The sequence below is a fragment of the Bison bison genome, unplaced genomic scaffold (assembly GCF_000754665.1).
Source record: "Bison bison bison isolate TAMUID 2011002044 unplaced genomic scaffold, Bison_UMD1.0 scf7180017864238, whole genome shotgun sequence".
Lineage (NCBI taxonomy): Eukaryota > Metazoa > Chordata > Mammalia > Artiodactyla > Bovidae > Bison > Bison bison.
The window spans coordinates 1,395,536-1,417,023 of NW_011494810.1; the positions used below are offsets into that span (position 1 = coordinate 1,395,536).

At 42.0% G+C, this 21,488-nt stretch overlaps 1 protein-coding gene and 1 long non-coding RNA gene across 3 annotated transcripts in view; one reads left to right on the forward strand and one right to left on the reverse strand.

Moving 5' to 3' along the window:
- Positions 1–1,859: 1,859 nt before the first annotated feature.
- LOC104993307 lies at positions 1,860–20,739 on the reverse strand. Of its 2 annotated transcripts, XR_825814.1 has the most exons (6): positions 20,413–20,739; positions 18,906–18,999; positions 10,541–10,643; positions 9,769–9,945; positions 9,113–9,240; positions 1,860–6,326 (listed from the first exon to the last, which is right to left on the reverse strand). It is a non-coding gene; the product is annotated as an uncharacterized LOC104993307 (long non-coding RNA). The 2 variants fall into 2 exon arrangements; XR_825815.1 differs by lacking the exon at positions 10,541–10,643.
- A 409-nt stretch (positions 20,740–21,148) lies between these two features.
- The window catches only part of MGAT1 (mannosyl (alpha-1,3-)-glycoprotein beta-1,2-N-acetylglucosaminyltransferase), an 18,730-nt gene continuing 18,390 nt past the window's right edge, over positions 21,149–21,488 (forward strand). Inside the window, 1 exon segment of the mRNA XM_010846490.1 lies at positions 21,149–21,242. The gene's annotated coding sequence lies outside the window, so the exon portion shown is untranslated.

Genomic DNA, 21,488 nt, shown 5'->3' on the forward strand with positions numbered 1-21,488 from the left:
AAATAGACAGGGTGACAATATACAGCCTTGATGTACTCCTTTTCCTATTTGGAACCAGTCTATTGTTCCATGTCCAGTTCTAACTGTTGTTTCCTGACCTGCATAGAGATTTCTCAAGAGGCAGGTCAGGTGGTCTGGTATTCCCATCTCACTGAGAATTTTCCACAGTTTATTCTGATCCACACAGAGTTGGCATAGTCAATAAAGCAGAGATGGATGTTTTTCTGGCACCCTCTTGCTTTTTCCATGATCCAGTGGATGTTGGCAATTTGATCTCTGGTTCCTCTGCCTTTTCTAAAACCAGCTTGAACATCAGGAAGTTCACGGTTCACATATTGCTGAAGCCTGGCTTGGAGAATTTTGAGCATTACTTTACTAGCGTGTGAGATGAGTGCAATTGTGTGGTAGTTTGAGCATTCTTTGGCATTGCCTTTCTTTGGGATTGGAATGAAAACTGACCTTTTCCAGTCCTGTGGCCACTGCTGAGTTTTCCAAATTTGCTGGCATATTGAGTGCAGCACTTTCACAGCATCATCTTTCAGGATTTGAAATAGCTCAACTGGAAGAATGTTTAGTTTATCCCAAATAAGCTTCTTTTTCATTGCTGGTTGAATGACCAATTTTATTTAGAGTTGGGCCATGTGTTTCTTTTAAGGTCCAACTTTAGGGCATTTTCCTTTTATGATTTACTCTTATTTCTGAATACATAAACTTTATGGCTCAAAAATCAACACTGTATAAACATATTTAGTCAGAGAAGTCTCACTCCCATGAACACTATCTCCACTCTGTTCCAATCTACCCCTTATAGGTAATCATTTTTATCAGTTTCTGTTTTCTCTTTTCCTATACTTTCTTTTGGGGGGGGGGGCAAAAATAAGCAAATACATATGTATATCTTGATTTTCCCTTCTTTCTTACACAAAATGTGACATGGTATATACTCTGTCTTCTTTTTTACTCTTAATATATATCAAAGGACTCATACTATACTTTAAGGTTCATAGATACCTTAAATGCTAAAATTTACTGTTTTCTATCTGTATCTAAGTTTCTATATCCAAGTACCTACATCTACCTACATTTAAGAAAAATACACTTAGTATCTCAAATGCATTGTTTAGTGTTTGCATGCATGCTAAATCACTTCAATCATGTGCGACTCTTTGTGACCCTATGGATTGTAGTTTGCCAGGCTCCTCTAGCCATGGGATTCTCCAGGCAAGAATGCTGAAATGGGTTGCCATGTCCTCCTCTAGGAGATCTTCCCAACCCAGGGATCAAACCCAAGTCTCTTACATCCTCCTACATTGGGATGCAGGTTCTTTACCACTAGTGCCACCTGAGAAGCCCCACTGGTCAGAGTTGGTTAGTCAATGTTGTAGCAACAAACTCAAAATCTTAATGGCCTTAAAGAATAAAAACTGAAAGAATCACTCAGTCATATCTGACTCTTTGTGACCCCATTAACTGTAGAGTCCATGGAATTTGGAATTCTCTAGGCTAGAATACTGGAGTAGGTAGCTGTTCCCTTCTCCAGGGGATTTTCCCAACCCAGGGATCGAACCTAGGTCTCCCTCATTGCAGGTAGATTCTTACTGTCTGAGCCACCAGGGAAGCCCAAGAATACTGAAGTGGGTAGCCTATCCCTTCTCCAGGGGATCTTCCCGACCCAGGAATCAAACTAGGGTCTTCTACATTGCAGGCAGATTCTTTTCCAGCTGAGCTACCAGGAAGAAAGAATCAAAGAAAGGTTGATTTCTTGCTTACACAGTCTTATGTGAGTTGAGCAGTCTTCGTCTTGCAGCCACACGATCTAAAACATGTGTGCTCTATGGGAGCAGGTTAGGTAGCCAGGCCTAGAAATAGCCCACACCATAACCCAGTCACATAGCCCCAAACTAATTAAAGGGAGGTTTAAAACGTACTGTCAAGTTCATAAAGAGGAAACACAAATGGACTTTGGTGAGTATATAGCATTATCTTCCCCATGCCAGTCTTTATTCTTTCATATAAACTCCACAATAGCTCTTCCAGTTAGGTACTTCCCCCCCATCTTACATTTAAGGATGTTGAGGCTCTAAGGCGTTATGTGCCTTTCAAAATCATAGTGTGTTGTGTGTCACAGTGTACTGTGTGTCAGAATTAGTTTCATATCCTGGTGTATCTGCCTCCAAAGCCTGTACATTCCATGGCCAAACAGTATCTCCCTACTGAAAAAGCATGGCAAATCCACTTCATTCATATATAAATACAAAATTTGAAGAAACAGAGGTTGGAGCAATTGGTACAGGACAGTAAGTATTTAGACTTAATATTTATAAGCTATTTCCGACAAAGAGTGCAAGATAAAAATTAAATCTCTAAGAACAATAAAAACTAAAACATCACAGGACAAAATGTTTCAGTGACACTGGATGATAAAATAGCTTTATTTATAATTTCTGAATCAAGAGCTAATTGTTATAGGAATTTTTTAAAAATTCAAAGTACAACTGCAAACATTTCTTCTTCCACTTTCTAAGTAAAAGCATCATATATTCTTTGCATGAAAGAAATTATGACTCTGTCAAAACCATTTAGGGTAGCTTTGGGGAATTATCCCAAGTAATCTCCATGGATTTTTCAGTGAAAAACCTTTCCTTTAGAGGAGGAAATAAAGCAAATGTTAAAACCACTATGGTTTTCTGTAAAGCAATTATCCTTCAATAAAAAAATAAATTAAGAAAACCCACTATGGCCATTTGGACAATGCCTTTAGTCCCACATTATAACATATTTAATGCCTAAGACCAGGTGCAACAATGTTCAATTCCATGTACGTTTTTAATAAGTTATTACAGTACAGTAAACAAAATGAACAAACCTGGGAACTTTAAATGATTTAAATTAAGCATTGGCCATTTATATGCAGGGACTGAAGATTCCATGAAAAGATAAGATGGTTTCAGAGGGTGATTTCTCCAGAACAAGGCAAAGCTTACCCTAACCCATGGGTGTGAAACCAACTCATCCTGGCTGTTGATCCAATAGTTTTCACAATAATGTCCTGCAAGCCTCAACATCATCATTAGTGTCTTTCAAACATTTTGGACCCTGACTACAGTAAGAAATATTGTTAGTCATGTATACACACAATAACTCAGAGATACAAGATTTTTTTGAGATAAAATACAAGCAGTAGAGAAGGAAATGGCAACCCACTCCAATATTCTTGTCAGGGAAATCCTGTGGACAGAGGAGTCTGGCAGGCTATAGTCCACTGGGTCACTGAGTCAGACACGACTCAGCAACTAACAACTGTGTGCATGGCAGTGGTGGGTGTGAGATAGATAGTAATTTGATTTTACTTTCAGGAAAGAGAACAGCTGTCCTTTGGCTGTTTCTTACCACACTTCCTCCCAGTACCTAGTTTATATGAAGGATTGTGCAAAAGTATAAAATCACACAGAGGAAACCTTCGGTAGTCACGGATTATTACATAAAATTTACTAAAATAATGAATGTTAAATGTTTATTGAAATTTTGTGGAATTGTCTAATGAAAAAATCAGTTTTTATTTTGTATTGATACTCTGCTTCTAGAGACAGTTAAATAATAAAATTACAGATTGAAGATTGTCTTTGTAAAATTGTCATTTTTAAAATCTAGCAAACATTTTGTTTTCTTTCTCTACTTTAGGTCAAATCACAGCCAGTTACTGATTTCTCCTGCTTTATCTTTTTAAAAACCTGCTTACAAAAGCCTGTTTTGTTGTAAGAGGGTTAGGCTTTGTGAAGGATGGAAAATAGATGTGGATGTGATGCATGGGTTTTTCTTTCCCTAATGTGTCCTGCAAGCCTTTGTTTAATGTAGTCTTTGAACTTCTATGTTCCTGAGGTATGTAAGTGAGAGAACTAAAACCCATCCCAGGCAGTGATGAGGTCTAGCTCTGGCCATGGGAAGCAGTAGCTGACTGTGAGGGCTGGTAGGCAGTTTCCCCATTGCATATCATGGGAATTCCATGGGCCAAGTGAAGGTCAACATTGTGAACTTTTAACAGTTCCTGTGGCTAATGAGATTGGGTGTGAAAAAGGAAAGTAGAAACACACTCGCTCAGAACTGTTAGTGGATTGGGTAGAAGTGACAGAATCATTAGTGGACTCAGCTTCCTCCATTAATGTGTATACTAGACTATTCTCTTATATCTCCATTACTGCTTTATTTTGTAAGGAAAAGTCTGCCCTCTGTTTAGTTCTGTTAACTCTAGCACGTTTATTCTGTATGTAATTGTCATACTTTGAGGGGAAAATCAGAAACAATCTCTATGAAGCTCAAAGAATTTTTAGTGAGTAGATGAACAGTGATGAGATATTTGAGATATCTTGCCAAAAATGCTTGAGAATATTACCAGATTAATAATCATATATTTTAGAATGTAGGTTACCCAAAGGAGTAGGGTGACCAGGAATAGCTTTTTTACTCTTGAGAATACTTGGAGAAAGGAAGATATCCTTTGCTTGTGTCAAGGTTGGTGTGGTTGAGCTGTGGGGTCACTGTGAAGCTGCATGTCCCACAGGCCTGTGCTCATCAAAGGTTAAATACCCGAGAGAGAAAGTCCTCTATACTTGGTTCATGGCAGACAGTGTGGGCAGGAGACAAACGCCTTAAGAATTCACCTCTGCTGAGTTGATGTTCTGTCATGTCTACTGTATTCTTGGGCTTCACCTGTATTAACAAGTTTTGTACTGATAAAACCTTCTAAAAGCCTCAGTGAATGAGCTTGTACGTCTTGTATGTGTATAGGAAACCCATCCTGTCTCTTACTGTGATTACTCATGTACAATATCATTGTGTAAAATTGATTAAAAAGGGAGAGCAGTTGAAAAAAAAATACAGGCTGTACACTCTGATCCCCTTCCCTAATCCACCCTATCCCCTACTCATGCTGGCATGACCTGGGTTCACAACCTGCAGGAGTTGTGACCCACAGTTTGAAACCCCTGAGTTACTGCCAGTTCCTTTGGTTGGCCCATCAAATCAGCTTGTATAGTATATTTCTTTTTTCTTTTCTCTCATAGCTCCCAGAGGGAAGAGGGGCCAAGTGCTTGGAAAGGAAACTGTCACCTGGGAGTCAGTAACAAAATCCCAGAGCCTGGAGAACTCAGCACCACTTCTGGAAGTTCCTACAACTGCCCAGACATGACAAGACCCTATTACTTTAATACCATCCTCAAAAATGTTGAGATTCATTTAGCATGTTGTCCTGTTAATAGAAATACCAGATTTAGCAAAACAATTTAAAAAAATCAGGACAGCCAGTTAAGATTTTAATTTCAGATAAACAAGGAATAGTCTTTTTTTAGTGTATGTCTCATGCAATAACAATTATTCCTTGTTTGTCTGAAGTTCAAATTTAATTGGGTGTCCTGTGTTTTATCTGGCAACTCAACTGGCTGTACACCCTGTCTCTACTTTGAAGTTCCTAAATCTGATGGATGGATGTAGGCTGGACAGGATGTGGGCATCGTTGCTGGGAAGAAGGGGGAACATCTGGCTCAGCCTCCTTCTGCTCCCCTCAGTTTTCATTGCTGGCTATACACCCCACAGGCCCCTGATGGACCTCATCTGGAGAGCACCCTCTCAGACAGGGCAGTAGATTGGCAAGATGGCACAAACCCTGTTCCTGCTCTGTCCACTTGACCTTGGGGTCCTCCTGGAGCTTGGCATGCCAGACCTCTGGGATGCATGCTGCACTGCCACTCTAGCTCTGTGGCAAAGGGACAGTCACCAGCCCATCCAGCTTTTGAACGGAACCCCCATCTCTCCTAATAGTCACTCCCGTCTGTGCTAGTGATCTGCTTGGGGAGGGAAAGCCCACTGGGAGGACAGAACTCACTTCCTACTTCCCTCCTCCAGAGCCTACATTCCCAACCTCCCTCCTGCCTCCCCTTGCCTCCAATTCTACATATCCCAGAGAAAAGTCTTGCCTTTCCATCAAAGCATATTCTCTGCCCCATGTAGGCCCTCAGAATTAAGACCACTGGACTTGGTTTTTCTTCTCATTTTCCCTCTCCCACTGCCCCAGCAGGAAATCGGTAAATTTGAAACGGCTCACAAATGGATGGTTTAGTGAAATGATTCGATCCTCCTGTGTCCTTGCTGTTCCAACAGTTCCCTTACATTTGGTTAATAGGAAGGACAAATGTTACCTCCTGGTCAAAGCTTCAGGTCAAGTTCTGAGCTCTGGGGCCCTGCAGGGCCTTCTTCCATGCCCTGGGTTGTTTTTCAAAGCTGCTGACCAGTTTCTTCAATGGGCTGTGAGCCTGAGGACAGGGGCCCAACATCTGCGGAAAAACACATGAAAAGGAGCCTGCCATAGCTGGACAGAGGGGGCAGTTGAAAAGTATGAGTCATGGTCCTTGTTATACCTTCTGTTTTGTTTTCATAAAACTTTTCAGTAAACACATTTTATTTCCTCTATCGAGACCCAGCAAGATCTGCTGCCGCAGCCACATTTCCTTCTGGGGTCTTCTCTCCCTTTGTTAACACTTACTTATCCAGACCTTTCTACCAGGGACATCTGGGTTTTCCAAGATGGCATTAAAAAAGAAAGAAGCTGGGACTTCCCTGGTGATCCAGTGGCTTCACTAAGACTTCATGCTCCCAACGCAGGCGTCCTGGGTTTGATCCCCGGTCTGGGAACTAGATCCTACATGCCACAGCTGAGTTTGCATGCCACAGGAAGACTGAAGATCCTGAGTGCCACAACTAACAGCCAAATAAATACTTACAAAGAAAGAAACTTATTGCTAATGTGTAAATGACTGTCATTGGGATACATTTGAAAGTTTGCATTTTAAAGGAACTAACAGGTATTAGTAAGCTCTGATATATGTGCCTCACATTGTGTCACATAAGGTTAAGACAGAACTTCCTGCATTCAAGAGTCATACTGGAAGACAAGATTTAAATACATGAAGTCATTTAAAAATGACCTAAAGAGACTGGTGGATAATAAAATGCAATTCAAATGGCTTATAAAGGTCACATAATGACACTGTGTTTCATCATTTATGAAAAATTTGATAAGGTTATTCCTAAAGTTTATTGATTCCAAATAAATCACCAAGGAGAACTTTCAAATTTCATGTGTAATAAAATAACATAGTACTCACTATGTACCAGGCACCATTTTTGGCAACTCCTCCAGTCTTTACAAGAATACCATGAGGTGGCCATTATCATTTCCCATTTGGCAGGTAGAGGAACTTAGGCGTCGAGAGGTTAAAGAATTGCCCATGGGCACAGAACTTGGTGGCGGAGGTGGCAGCTGAACTCAAGGCATAATGATATGCCATGGCATCTCTCAACGCAGGCCTAAACTTGCACTTTCCCATACTTTTCAGATTGTGCTTCCTTACTTTTTAAATGAGAAAACAATGTATTATTCTTGGAGTGCCTACTCTATTTTCCATTACCCCACAGACTTGGCCCTCTTGGTTCAATCTTGTAAAATCTACAACCAAGTTTCTAACATTTTCTTGGCTCTATCTCTCCTCTAGGGATCTGGTTGAGTGGACTTTGTAAACTTCACTCAGATTTGAGCCCAAAGTTCTGCCTTATCCACTATATCATGTTTCTTTCTTCTTTTGCTCAAAATTTATCAGGCTAAATCTTCAACATTTTACATTTTTTTTCTACCTTTCTTAATTTCGATTTCACAGCTTGCCTGGGTTTCCATATAGGATTTCACTGAGACTTCGATTTCCTCTGTGGCTGCTCACATCTGCTGCATCCTGCAGCTGTTCATACTCCACTGGGGTCTCTCAAGATACTGCTGGGGGTGAGGTGAAACTGAGAGATGAGGAAAGGAGTAACACTAGGGATAGCTGTACCACAATGAATTCCAAGGGAAAGACAAATCAGTGCTGACAGTGACTGAGGTTTCAAGGAGGAAGACGCATTTGAGCTAGTAATAGAATACTTCCGAGGACTTTGGTGGGTGGATAAGGAAGATGTGGCACCCCAAGCTGAGGGAGGGGAAATCAATCTGGAATCTCTGTGTTCCTCAGACCAACCATCCATGATCTCTTCCTTGGAAGAAACTGCCTCTTGTTTTCAGGTATTGACAAAGCCCAGAAAAATGCATATCAAATGTTTTTCTTGAGATATTTGCCTCACTCTGGGTTGCAGCTGAGTAACAGGATCCATTTCATACATCACACCCAATTCTGTACAGAAATTCCAATTGTTTTTCACCCACTCAAGAAGGCATGTGAGAATGCAAGCTTAATATTCCCCCAGACATGACCTCAAATGGATCTGATTTATTTAGAAGCGCCAATCATCTGAAAAGGTCAGTCCTTCAACAGTTACCAGGAATGAAATCAGTGCGTGATACAATGCAGAGGTGATTGTCATATAGCAGTGAAATAACTGGGAAGCAGTAGGCAGAATGGATTATTAACTCCAAGAAGCTAGAGGCCCCTTAAACACTTTTGGTTTTTGCCTTGAACGGTTTCCAGGTGATACCTGATAAGTGTTTGCTGGGAGTGTAGGGTTGCCTTTAACTTCTGTTCTTCCACTATTCTAGAGGAGTCTAGTATTGGTTTGGGGGGCATGGGGGTGGGGAACATGAGTACCACACCTTTACCACAAAATAAGGTGGAAAACAGCAACTCACATACTGAGCAAAAGATCAGAAATGATACTTTGAAAAAGACTAATGTATGTGTTTCTCTTTTCATGATTAGTAAAGATTATTACTGACAATTATTTAAAATATTTCTAACAATTAGAAATAGTTATTCTGGTTTAAAACCCATTTCAAAAGAAATAAAGGAATTATGATGAGGTTATAGTTTTGCTTTGGAGGTATTCGTTAAAATTGTTTTCCCCAAAAGTACTTCTCAACTGCTCCTACATGAGGAGATGCTTTAAAGGGTTTGATTGGGGTGTGTGAAACCTGGTCACTGCAATCAGGATCAGCATCCAAGCTCCTGGCACCAGGCTCAGTTTAGATGATAAAGATTAGAAATATTCCTATTTGAGCTAGTTTCTACTTCAAGTAGAGAAGGATATATGACCCCTAAACCAGGGATTCCTCTCTCCTGGTTCCCTTCAAACCTACCTTCAGGAAATACTCCAAATTAATTTTACATACTTCTTATACTCCTGCATTGTCTTCAGTGTTTTACTTGTAAGTTTTTTTGTTCTTTCTTGATAACCAGTCTCCTCTCTCCTGTGACCTGATACATCCTGAAGGCAAAAGACATCTCTGTTTCAGACTGTTCTCCTTTGACTGCCCTTCTCCCTCTCCTCCCCTCTCTGCACCACTCCCCACTAGTGGAGGCCCTACAGGAAAACCTCAGCTTCCTGGCATCAGTATCTGAAGGTTCAAATATTCACTAGGTAACTGGAAAACCCTTTCTGATGGAGCTGGTCTAAAGGAATACTGACTTAAGAATACTGCTGGTTTAAATGCAAATTCACAGATTTGAAAACCAACCAACCGATCTAGTGACAATCAGAACTTATAATATGGTTAAAGAAAGGTGTTTAAAAGCAGACTGGATTTCTCTGTGGCATGATCACACTCTGAGAGTTCTGAAAAAGGAGAGGCCAGGTGAGAAATGGGAGCAGCTTCCTAAGGGAGGGGATGCTCAGGGCTTTCTCAGTTCTCAGATGGAAAGGGCATTAAGGGGTCCTCCCCTGAAAGCTCAAAACGACTAGCACCCTGGCATACTGATTGCTATCTGGAAACTTCTAAATACCACAGATACTTACATAGCTCTTTTCAGTTCTAAAAGGGTTCCCATAGCCTTGGTTTCACTTGATCCTCATGAATGCCTTGCCAAGAATGAAAGGCAGATTTCACGACCTGAGCCTTGGAAAAGGAAACCGAATCTCCCAAGTCCACAGAAATCAGAGGAGCCAGAATCTGAGCTGGCAGGTAAATGTTCGCTGCATTGAACAAATTCAGAAACATATGAGTATTATGAGGTAAGCAGGGTCTCTTCTTGTAAGAAGCTCATAATCTAGTTGGGGAGAAATGCTCCAAAGTAATATAATTAAAATAATACTAGGATTAAATAAGGAAAGACCAGACACAAGGCAGTAAGTGCATCCTTCACTGTGAAACAAAGCAAGGCAGTGCTATGATTTTAAGTGTACTTAAATAGCTTTCATCCCATGATTAAACTGAAATTCCCAAGTGTCCTCCATCTACCACCCCACCTTCATCCTAAGTCTCTGCTTAATATTCTGGGTTTCACTTGAATTCCCTATGGCACACTACACAGTCTTCAGCTTTACACATCAGCTACGGAGATGTCTGGGCTAGTCACATCCTCTTTAGCCCCATATTTGTAGTATAACTCCAGGCCCCCACACCCAATTTTTATTTATTTTTAGCCACAAGGGACATAAAAAAGGGAGTGGGGGTTATCTGTCTTCAGTGTTCTAGAAAAGTCCACCCTCACCTCCTGGAAGTGCTAATGGGAGCAGATTTTAGAAAATGGTATAATGATTAAGAAAACCCACATGAAGAGAGACTTACAGGTGGAGGGTATTTCAGGAATGAATACCAACCAGGCCAAGGACTGAGTGAGTGAGAAGACAGGACAAAGTCAGAACATGCCCATGGTCAGGACTGTCTCCATCTGACACAGAAGATACATGGTGTGATGATTATGTGCATAACAAGAACAGGGTTAACAGATCATTTAAAATTGGGATTTCCCCAAATCTAGGGGGGCACTGGCCCACATCCACTGTTCCCCAGAAAACACAAATTTCTCCCAAATACCTTTCTTCATCTGAGGATTCTGTAGGCTTTTATGTGGAGGCTGCAGTCCAGTCTCCTTTTATGTATTCCTTATATTACAATGGCAAAAACAGATACTATAGAGTGGAAACAACTTAATATCTATCAACTGATGAATGAATAAACAACATATATACAGTGAAAAGTTATTCAGCCACAAAAAGGAATGAAGTGCTAATACATACTATAACATGGATGAAATCTTAAAAACTACGCTAAGAAGCAGACACATGTCTGATGATATTCATATGAAATGTTCAGAACAGGCTGATAGGGATGTATAGTAAATCAATGGTTCATAGGGGTGAGGGAGGCAGGAAAGGAGAGTGACTGCTAATGGACATGCAGTTTCTTTCAAGGGTGATGAAAGTGTTTTGGATAAGTGGTGATGGTTGTGTAACTGTATCAAGTATACTGAAAACCACTAAATCATACATTTTGGAAGAATGAAAAAATAAAACTAAGTATGCACTGTTAGAATTTTATTTTAAATTTAAGGAAAATTGGGGGAACTTAACTGTATTAACCTGATATTTGCCTGGGAACATTAGAAACATCAAAAATAAAATAAGTATAACTAAAAAAACTAGGGGCTTCCCAGGTAGCTCAGTGGTAAAGAATCCGCTTGCCAATGCAGGAGATGCTGGTTTGAACCCTGGGTCAGGAAGATTCCCTACAGGAAGAAATGGTAACCCACTCCCAGTATTCTTGCTTGGAAAATTCCTTGGACAGAGGAGCCTGGTGGGCTACAGTTCACATGATTGCAAAGAGCTGGACACAACTGAGCAAGCATGCATGCATGCACAAAAAACCATTCAAAAAACATGACAAATGGCAAAGAAACAAAGACCAGAAAATGAGGGAAGTGGAAGTAGTCAAATGAGTCCCAACATATACAAAACTGGTATTCCTAAGATGGGAATAGAACAAATGAAACAAACAAAAAGTACTAGACTGAAACTTTTCAGAATTAATCATAAGAATAGTAACCAACATTTACTGAGCACTTACTATATATATTGCACATAGTTTGAGCATCAACTCATGTCAGAAGGTCAAAAGGTTGAGCAAGGCCCACAAATCTTGAGCAAGTGTCCTCCAAGACTTTCGTCCTTTAAATAGAAAAGCTGAAACTATTTTCATTTGTGCTCGTGGTTTGCTATCTGACAGAAACCTTCTCCTAGTTTGGTAAATTCCAGGAAGGACCTGGCTGGCCAAGCTCAAGTCCTTTGTGACCCAATCCCTATGGTTAGGGTATGAGCTGTAACAACTGGCCCAGGTTGGGAAAAGACAGAGAGAAGCGCAGCATGAAGTAATTGGGAGATGAACCTTGAGGAGTGTGTTTATTGATTAGAGGTGGAAACTTTGTGAAGGACTTGGAATTCTGGCACAAGTATTTCATGGGATGATGGAGCTACTCACTGAGAAGGGGAATGCTGGGAGAGGAGCTGGGAGGAATACTGTGAGTCAGTTTTGGACATGTGCATTAGAGCTGTCTGTGAGGGGACCCAGTTGAGATGTCCAAGTATGTAGCTGGATATATGGGCCTGGAGGATGAGGAGAAGGGGCCTGGGGGCTTATTTGTGGAGTTGATAATGGAAGCCAACTGACTCATACTGGGATTGAAAGCAGCTTCTGGCAGGAAAGAACTCTCCTGAGAGGTTCCTTTTGTCTTGACATTGATAGCTTATGCTGAACAATGTGGGATTTGTGATCTCTGAAGAAGATGATTTAGCTTTGGGACCAGGGACCTGGCTTGATCACTTAAGAGCTTTTGTGTAGCAGAGTTTTATTAAAGAGAAAAAGGGACAGAGAAAGCTTCTGACATAGACATCAGAAGGGGGAATGGAGACAGCCCCCCTTGCTAGTCTTAACAAGAGAGCTATATGCTTTTTAAATTGGTTATTACAGTAAATCAAAAGAATGTCTCAAGGTTGTAAAGGTCTTACCAGACCCATTCCAATAATTTACATCTTAGGATAACAGGATTCAGTTTGGTTCAGTTCAGTCGTTCAGTCGTGTCCAACTCTTTGCGACCCCATGTACTGCAGCATGCCAGGTTTTCCTGTCCATCACCAACTCCCAAAGCTTGCTCAAACCCATGTCCATCGAGTCAGTGATGCCATCCAACCATCGCATCCTCTGTCATCCCCTTGTCCTCCTGCCTTCAATAGTTCCCAGCATCAAGGTCTTTTCCACTGAGTCATTTCTTTGCATCAGGTGGCCAAAGTATTAGAGCTTCAGCTTCAGCATCAGTCTTTCCAATGAATATTCAGGACTGATTTCCTTTAGGACTGACAGGTTGGATCTTCTTGCAGTCCAAGGGACTCTCAAGAGTCTTCTCTAACACCACAGTTCAAAAGCATCAATTCTTTGGCTCTCAGCTTTCTTTATGTCGGGAACTGAAACAACTCTGTGCCCCTATTTCAATGATTAACTGAGATTATTTCCTTTTTTCCCCTTTACAAACTATCATGGCCAAGCAGAATCTTCAGAGATAGCTTTGCAGGGAAACTGAATTCACTGTCTCCTCAGATTGCCAGCACTCTGATTAAAAGCAACTTTCCTTTTACAAACATTTTTCTCTTTCTTGAGTAATAATTTTTGGACAACGAGGATCCAGACCTAAGTTCGGTAACAGCATTACATAAACAGAAAGTGTTGGGTACAGAATAAAAGGGAAGAGGAAGAAGCTGGTTAGGAAGGTTGAGAAGGAGTAGTCAGAGAGGGAGGAGGGCACCCAGGAGAGAGTGGTGGCAAGGGAATTAAAGGGGAATAGTGTTGGAAGAAGAGGTGCATAGTCCAGTGTCTTACAAGTTGCTAAGAGGTAAAATAAGATAAGAGGAGAAAACGAATATGGCCATTTCTTTATGGGTCAGAGTTTTACAATATATTCCAGAATAAAAGAACATGTCACAAATAGCAAATATACAAACTGACTTTTGTCCCTATAGGGCTTTGGACCAAAATCAATACAAAGAATACTTGATAAGATAAGGAGGAGTCTGTTAAATTATAAAAGAGGATCTAATTTCTAAAATGAATCCCAAATAATTATCACCTGAAAAATATTATGTTGGAAAAAAATATACTTGTGAAAACATTCAAGAAAACATCGAAAAACAAGGTAATGTGGAAGACTTTTAAGATGGTGTTGGCACAATGTGAAGAAAAGGATCCTTCTGCCTGCTGGAGTGAAAGCAGTGACACCATTTGGTAGGTCTACTGACAACACCATCAAAAGCCTTCAACAGTGAGCACAACCTTTTAACAACTGTTCCAAGGGTTTTATCCTGAGGAAATAATTAGGGATGTGCACAGAGATTCATCTACAAGTAATTCCACAAAAATGAAAAGCTGGAAACAAACCAAATGTACAAAATCAGGTAAAATAATTATGGTACATTTATACAATGGGAGACCACACAGTCATTAAAAATGCCATGCAAGTGTATTTTCCGACATGAAAAAATGTTTGCAATATATAAAGCAATAAAAGCTAATTATAATAGGAACTCAAATATGCATATATATGAACAGAACAAATTGATTATTTCTGGCTGCTGGCTTTACATATGGTTTTTATTTTGCTTATTTGTGACTTACTATTTTAAGATGCTTACTCCTTGGAAAAATAGCTATTAACAAACCTAGACAGTGTATTAAAAAGCAGAGAATCGCTTGGCCAACAAAAATCCATACAGTCAAAACTATGGTTTTTCCAGGACTCATGCATGGACGTGAGAGTTGGACCATAAAGAAGGCTGAGCACCAGAGAAGTGATGCTTTCGAACTGTGGTGTTGGAGAAGACTCTTGAGAATCCCTTGGACTGCAAGGAGATCAAACTAGTCCATCCTAAAGGAAATCAACCATGAATATTCATTGAAGGACTGATGCTGAAACTGAAGCTCCAGTGCTTTGACCAGCAGATGCAAAGAGCTGACTCACTGGGGAAGACCCTGATGCTGGGAAAAACTGAGGACAAGAGAGGCGGGCAGCAGAGGAGGTGGCATCACTGATTCAACAGACATTAGTTTGAGCAAATTCAGGGAGATAGTGAAGGACAGAGAAGCCTGGCATACTGCAGTTCACGGGGTCTCAAAGAGGCAGACAGCTGTTGTTAGCAGCTGAACAACAACAAAATTTTTCTGCAATGAATATATACTTTTATAATAACTTTAAAAAACTTGGTAATTATATAAAGGTGAAAGGAGAAAAGAACAAGTTCACTAGAATTAAACCATGCTGTGCTGTGCTTAGTCGTTCAGTTGGGTCCGTTTCTTTGCAACCCCATGGACTGCAGCCTGCCAAGCTCCTCTGTCCATGGGGATTCTCCAGGCAAGAATACTGGAGTGGGTTGCCATGCCCTCCTTCAGGGGATCTTGCCAATCCAGGGATCAAACCCAGGTCTCCCACATTGCAGGTGGATTAAGCCTGAATTAAACCATAACTGATCATTAATACATAAGCAAATCATGAAGTGTGAACATTTATTCTGAGTTAACTACACTTAGTTTTTCTGCTATCAGAGTAAGTGAGGCCTAAAATAGAAACTGGCTTGTGTTACAGAAAATAAAGTTACATACTTGTCTTTGAACTGTGAAATCTGTACATGTTACATATTTATATGTATGTATAGAGAAAATATTTGGAAAGATATCCACTAAATTTGAAAGTGGTTCCTTTCAGCAGGATAAGTGGAGGTGGGAAATAATTAACTTTTCCTTTGAACAAGTCTATTGTCTGAAAAATAATAACAAGCATGCAAAAAGTTTAAGTACATTTAAAAAGAAAAAGTGGTTGTAATTCTGAAAATATTTAAAAACATGATAGTATTTATGGTATGATGACAAAAATATCATATACAAAATATGCATAGTATGCTTACCACTATGTTCATGTATCTGCAGGTAAGAAAGGCCCAGATAACAATACTCCATCATGAAAATAATTGTTCAAGTTCATTCATTCATTCATTTCACAAATGTTTACTGAGCACCTACTAAGTGCTGAGCATACCCTTGTCCAGGCACTTGGGATATAGCAAGGAACCAAAGAGCCAAACATGCCTCCTCTCAGGGAACTGACATTCAAGCAGGCAGAGGCAGATAGGAAGTAGTAAAGCATAATAAATATGGAAGGAGTTGATAAGTGCTACTGAAAAAATGGAGCAGAGTGAGGGAGAGTAACTGTAGTGTTGGGAGAAGACTCTTTAAGAATCCCTTGGACTGCAAGGAGATCAAACCAGTCAATCCTAAAGGAAATCAATCCTGAATATTCATTTGGATGGACTGATGTTGAAGCTGAAGCTCCAGTACTTTGGCCACCTGATTCAAAGAGCCAACTCATTAGAAAAGACCTTGATGCTGGGAAAGATTGAAGGCAGGAGGAGAAGGGGACGACAGAGGATGCGATGGTTGGATGGCATCACTGACTCAATGGACATGAGTTTGAGCAAGCTCCAGGAGATGGTGAAGGACAGGGAAGCCTGACAGGCTGCAGTTGATGGGCTGCAAAGACTCAGACACGACTGAGCGACTGAACAACAACAAAGGGATACTGGCAATGCTGTGGTAAGGGCCAGGGTTTAAATAGGTTGGTCAGGGAAGGCCTCACTGAGAAGGTGACATTTGAGGAAATATCTGAGTAATGAAAATATCCAGAATAGGAGCTTTATAAGCAGAGAGATCAAATTGCAACATCTGTTGGATCATATAAAAAGCAAGAGTTCCAGAATAACATTTACTTCTGCTTTATTGACTATACCAAAGCCTTTAACTGTGTGGATCACAACAAACTGTGGAAAATTCTTCAAGAGATGGAATACCTGACCACTTTACCTGCCTCTTGAGAAATCTGTATGCAGGTCAAGAAGCAACAGTTAGAACTGGACATGGAACAATGGACTGGTTCCAAATTGGGAAAGGAGTATGTCAAGGCGGTATATTGTCACCCTGCTTATTTAACTTATATGCAGAGTACATCATGTGAAACACCAGGCAGGATGAAGCACAAGCTGGAATCAAGATTGCCAGGAGAAATATCAATAACCTCAGATATGCAGATGACACCACCCTTATGGCAGAAAGTGAAGAGGAACTGAAGAATCTCTTGATGAAAGTGAGAGGAGGGTGAAAAAGTTGGCTTAAAACTCAACATTAAAAAAAAAAAAAAAAACAAAGATCATGGCATCCAGTTCCATCACTTCATGGCAAATAGATGGGGAAACAATGGAAAACAGTGACAGACTTTATTTTCTTGGGCTCCAAAATCACTGCAGATGGTGAGTGCAGTCATGAAATTAAAAGACACTTCCTCCTTGGAAGAAAAGCTATGTCAAACATAGACAGCATATTAAAAAGCAGAGACATTACTTTGCCAACAATGGTCTGTCTAGCCAAAGCTATGATTTTTCCAGTAGTCATGCATGGATGTGAGAATTGAATCATAAAGAAAGCTGAACACTGAAGAATTGATGCTTTTGAACTGTGGTGTTAGAGAAGATTCTTGCAAGTCTCTTCGACTACAAGGAGATCAAATCAGTCAATCTTAAAGGAAATCAGACCTGAATATTCATTGGAAGGACTGATGCTAACGCTCCAATGTTTTGGCCACCTGATGTGAAGAACTGACTCACTGGAAAAGACCCTGATGCTGGGAAAATTTGAAGGCAAGAGGAGAAGTGGCTGACAGAGGATGAAATGGTTGGATGGCATCACTGACTTGATGGACATGAGTTTGAGCAAGCTCCAGGAGTTGGTGATGAATAGGGAAGCCTAGCATGCTTCAGTCCATGGGGTTGCAAAGAGTCAGATATGACTGAGCAACTGAACTGACTGATGAACTGATAAGCAGAGAGAACAGCTAGAGCTTTTGCACTAGAAATATTCCCCAAGGAATAGCAATGAAGGTAGTGTGGCTGAGACAGAGTGAGCAAAGCCCATTAGGAGTAAGCAGGCCAGTTGGTATTGGGCTCTGTAGTCTACTGAAAGGACTGGCTTTTTATTCCAATTGAACTGGGGATACACTGTGGGGTTTTAAGCAGAAAAATGCCAGGATCACTCTGACTGCTGTGTGAAGACCAGGCTACTGGAGGAGGGAAGTAAGGATAGAGGGACCTGGGTTGTCCAGGTGTGGGATGAAGGTGGCTGTGAGAATACCGAGGTATTGAACCTGAGACACGGTTTGAAGATAGAGCCAAGAGGATTTTCAGACAGATTGACAGGGGTTGTAAGAGAGGAGTATGAGGATGGCTCTCAGCATTATGGCCTGAACAAATGAAGTGGTGTTACCATTAATTCCAATAAGAAAGCCAGCTGAGTGGAGTAAATTTGGGGTTGTGAAAGTATCAGGAAGTTATCTGTAGAACTGTATTGTGTGAGGTTGACAGCAATATAAATTTTATCTTAAGACTGTTTCTAATATTATGCTGCTACTGCTAAGTCACTTCAGTCGTGTCCGACTCTGTGTGACCCCATAGATGGGAGCCCACCAGGCTTCCCCGTCCCTGGGATACTCCAGGCAAGAACACTGGAGTGGGTTGCCATTTCCTTCTCCAATGCAGGAAAGTGAAAAGTGAAAGTGAAGTCGCTCAGTCGTGTCCGACTCTCAGCGACCCCGTGGACTGCAGCCCACCAGGCTCCTCCGTCCAAGGGATTTTCCAAGCAAGAGTACTGGAGTGGGGTGCCATTGCCTTCTCCTCTAATATTATGACATCTTTCCAAATAAAAAAATAATTTCAAGACTCCTGACTTAGTAACTATTACATTCCCAGTACTGTAAATATGCAACTTGGTCACTGCTAATATTCTGGAGGAACTGTGTGGGTAGAAGATATTCCAGGAAACTGGAACCTAGGTTACAATTTTCAAAAGGGTGGTGGGGTGGGGTGGGGTGGGAAACAGAGGCTGTAAATCTTTCCATAATCTTGGCGAGATCCTAGAACATGTCATTAAATGGATGACATATGATTGCCTAAAATTAGTAGTTCCTATTGGATTCAGTCTGATGTTAACAGCAAGTCAGATTAACGTATGTACTAAAAATCCCAGTCTTTTTCCTACATGTCTTCATTACTACTCATACAGAATACTTTACCTCTGCCACCAAATGCATGGGCGTTTTCTCCCACCAAGCAGTTCTCTGGGATACCAGCTGGTTGTCCTACAATTTAACTCAATTCTGACACAATCTGAAATAACATCAGAAAACACAGGTTAGGGACCAGTACCATGAGACTGACTCTGCTTCAGATGCAAATTACAAGTAGTAAGTCACCAAGTTACTCCTAACTTCTGTTCTACCTGGAGGTTCCTGTGACTTCATACCCGGAGGATTCAGTAATTTGCTAGACCAACTCACAGAACTCTGGGAAACACTTATCCATGTTTATTAGTTTATTAAAGGATATAGATGAACAGTCAGATGAAGAGATACATAGGGCAAGATCTGGGAAGATCCCAAGCACAGGAGCTTCTGTCCCTGTGGAGTTGGGGTATATCACACGCTGGTATGTGGATGTGTTCACCAACCTGGAAGCTCTCTGAACCCCCATTTTGTTGGAATTTTAAAGGATGCTTCATCACCTAAGCATGATTTATCATTAGCTCCATTTTCAACCCTTCTCTCATCTCAATACAATGGCAAGGGTAGGGGGTGGCATGAGAACGAAATCAAAGTCACTCAGTAGTGTCCAACTCTTTGCAACAGTATGGACTATAGTCCATGGAATTCTCTATGCCAGAATACTGGAGTGGGTAGCCTTTCCCACTCCAGATCTCCGGCATTGCAGGTGGATTCTTTACCAGCTGAGCCACAAGGGAAGCCTTCCCACAAGGAAAGGTGCAGGAGGGAGATGCTAAAAAATTCCAACTTTCTAATCGTAGCTTGATCTTTCCAATGATCAGCTCCCATTCAGAAGCTGTCTAGGAGCCCACACAAAGTTGCTCATTAGAAGAAATGACATTCCTATCACCCAGGAAATGCCAAGGGTTTTTGTGGCCTTGTGGCAGGAACTAAGGTCAAAGGTCAAATATTATAACAAAAGAGCCTCCTAGTACTCTTATCACATATGAAAATTCCAAGGATTTTAGCAGTTCAGTATCAAAGAAGATATTCCAGAAGACTACAGACTAAGTTCCAGTTTTCAATAAAAGGGGAAAAAAACAAAGGTTGCAAAGTCAACCACAGCCCTGGCAAAATTCTAGAACATGTCATTAAGTAGACGACATATGAACAAAAATTAGTAGTAGCTGCTTTTGCATGCAGTTTTAAGTCAAGAACAGGTCTGACCAATACATTTAGAGAAAAATCAACCAGGGCAATTTTGGAAACTGGAAGTCTAATGTTTGAAGGTGTGGAAAGGTTCAAGAGGAGACTGTTTGCACACGATAGTGGCAACACAGGTCAGTGTCACAGACTGGAAGGTTCGCTATCAGCCCCTATCACTTTCTAGCCATCTAACCTCTGCAAAACTTCTGTGCTGTTCAGAGAACGGTAACCATGGTTCAGACTTGTGCGTACTAACACTGATACTTGACAAGGGCTTCGCACAATGCGTGTAGAACAGAGTTGTCCTGGGGGTGGGAGGGGGAGTAGAGCTTACTGTATGAGTAGACCCAAGGAAGGTCCTGCCTCCGTTAGAGATGCAGCGAGAAAAGTGAGCAATAAACAAAACAGCTTTCTTCTAGTACTGCTACAGAGCTCTCAGCGTAGGAACGGGTGAACACAGGCCTTGGTGCTTCCAGAATTGCTTCTCCCCAGGACTCGAATCCAGAGAGTGGGCCAGCTTAGGCCTTCTTCAGAACCCCAAAGAGGCATGTTGTTGTGACAGTAAAACCGTGGGGGCCTGGCGAGACTGCCCCTGGCCGACTCCGCCCCCACTTCCGGGCTCTCGCTCCGCCCCCTTCCCGCCCAAGTCCGGCCTGGCGAAGCTGTCCAAGCACCAAACTTCACCCGGCCGAGGTGTCATGCGCATGCGCTCTTCTTCCCGCGCGGCTCGACTTGACGCGAGCTCCGGCTTTCCGCCACACTGCCCCGCCCCTTCTTGCCCAGCCTTTACTCTTGTCCCCATGTCCTTTCTCACCCGCACTCTGTCCTGCCCACACCTCTTCTCCAGTTCTGTGAATAGTAACTGCAGAACAACCTCAAGTCCTGCAGAGTCACGTTCCGTGCTCCCTTGGTGGCGATGGTGATAGGCGGGGGGCGATAAGGCGGGATGACGGGAGGTGGCAGTTGCCGCGGACCCACTTCCGGAGGACGGGCGGAAGTGGCTGCGGTAGATGGTGGGAGGGGGAAAGGAGTGCGAGGGGAGGGCCGGGCGCCGGGGGTCCAGGGGGTGGGGCCTGGGCCGGTAGTGGGGACCCGGCCTGGGGCCTGGAGTTCGACCAGGGGCGGGCTGCGGATACCTGCCGAGTTTGGGTGGGCGGGACCCAGGTAAAGAACCAGCGCAGATAGGGTGAGGGTCGTCTGGGCCGCAGAGGGGTGCGGGGGTCAGAGTCTAGAGAGGGTCGCGTTGTTACCCTCTTTCCCAGAGAACACAGAGCAAGGGGTTCCAGGGAGAAGGGTGGAGGAGTCAAATTCTTGGCTGGGGGGGTGGGGGGGGGTCGTTCGTTGGTGGACGCCACGCCCCTACAGGAAGGAAAGGCGCGTGCGTGCGTGTGTGTGTGTGTGTGTGTGTGT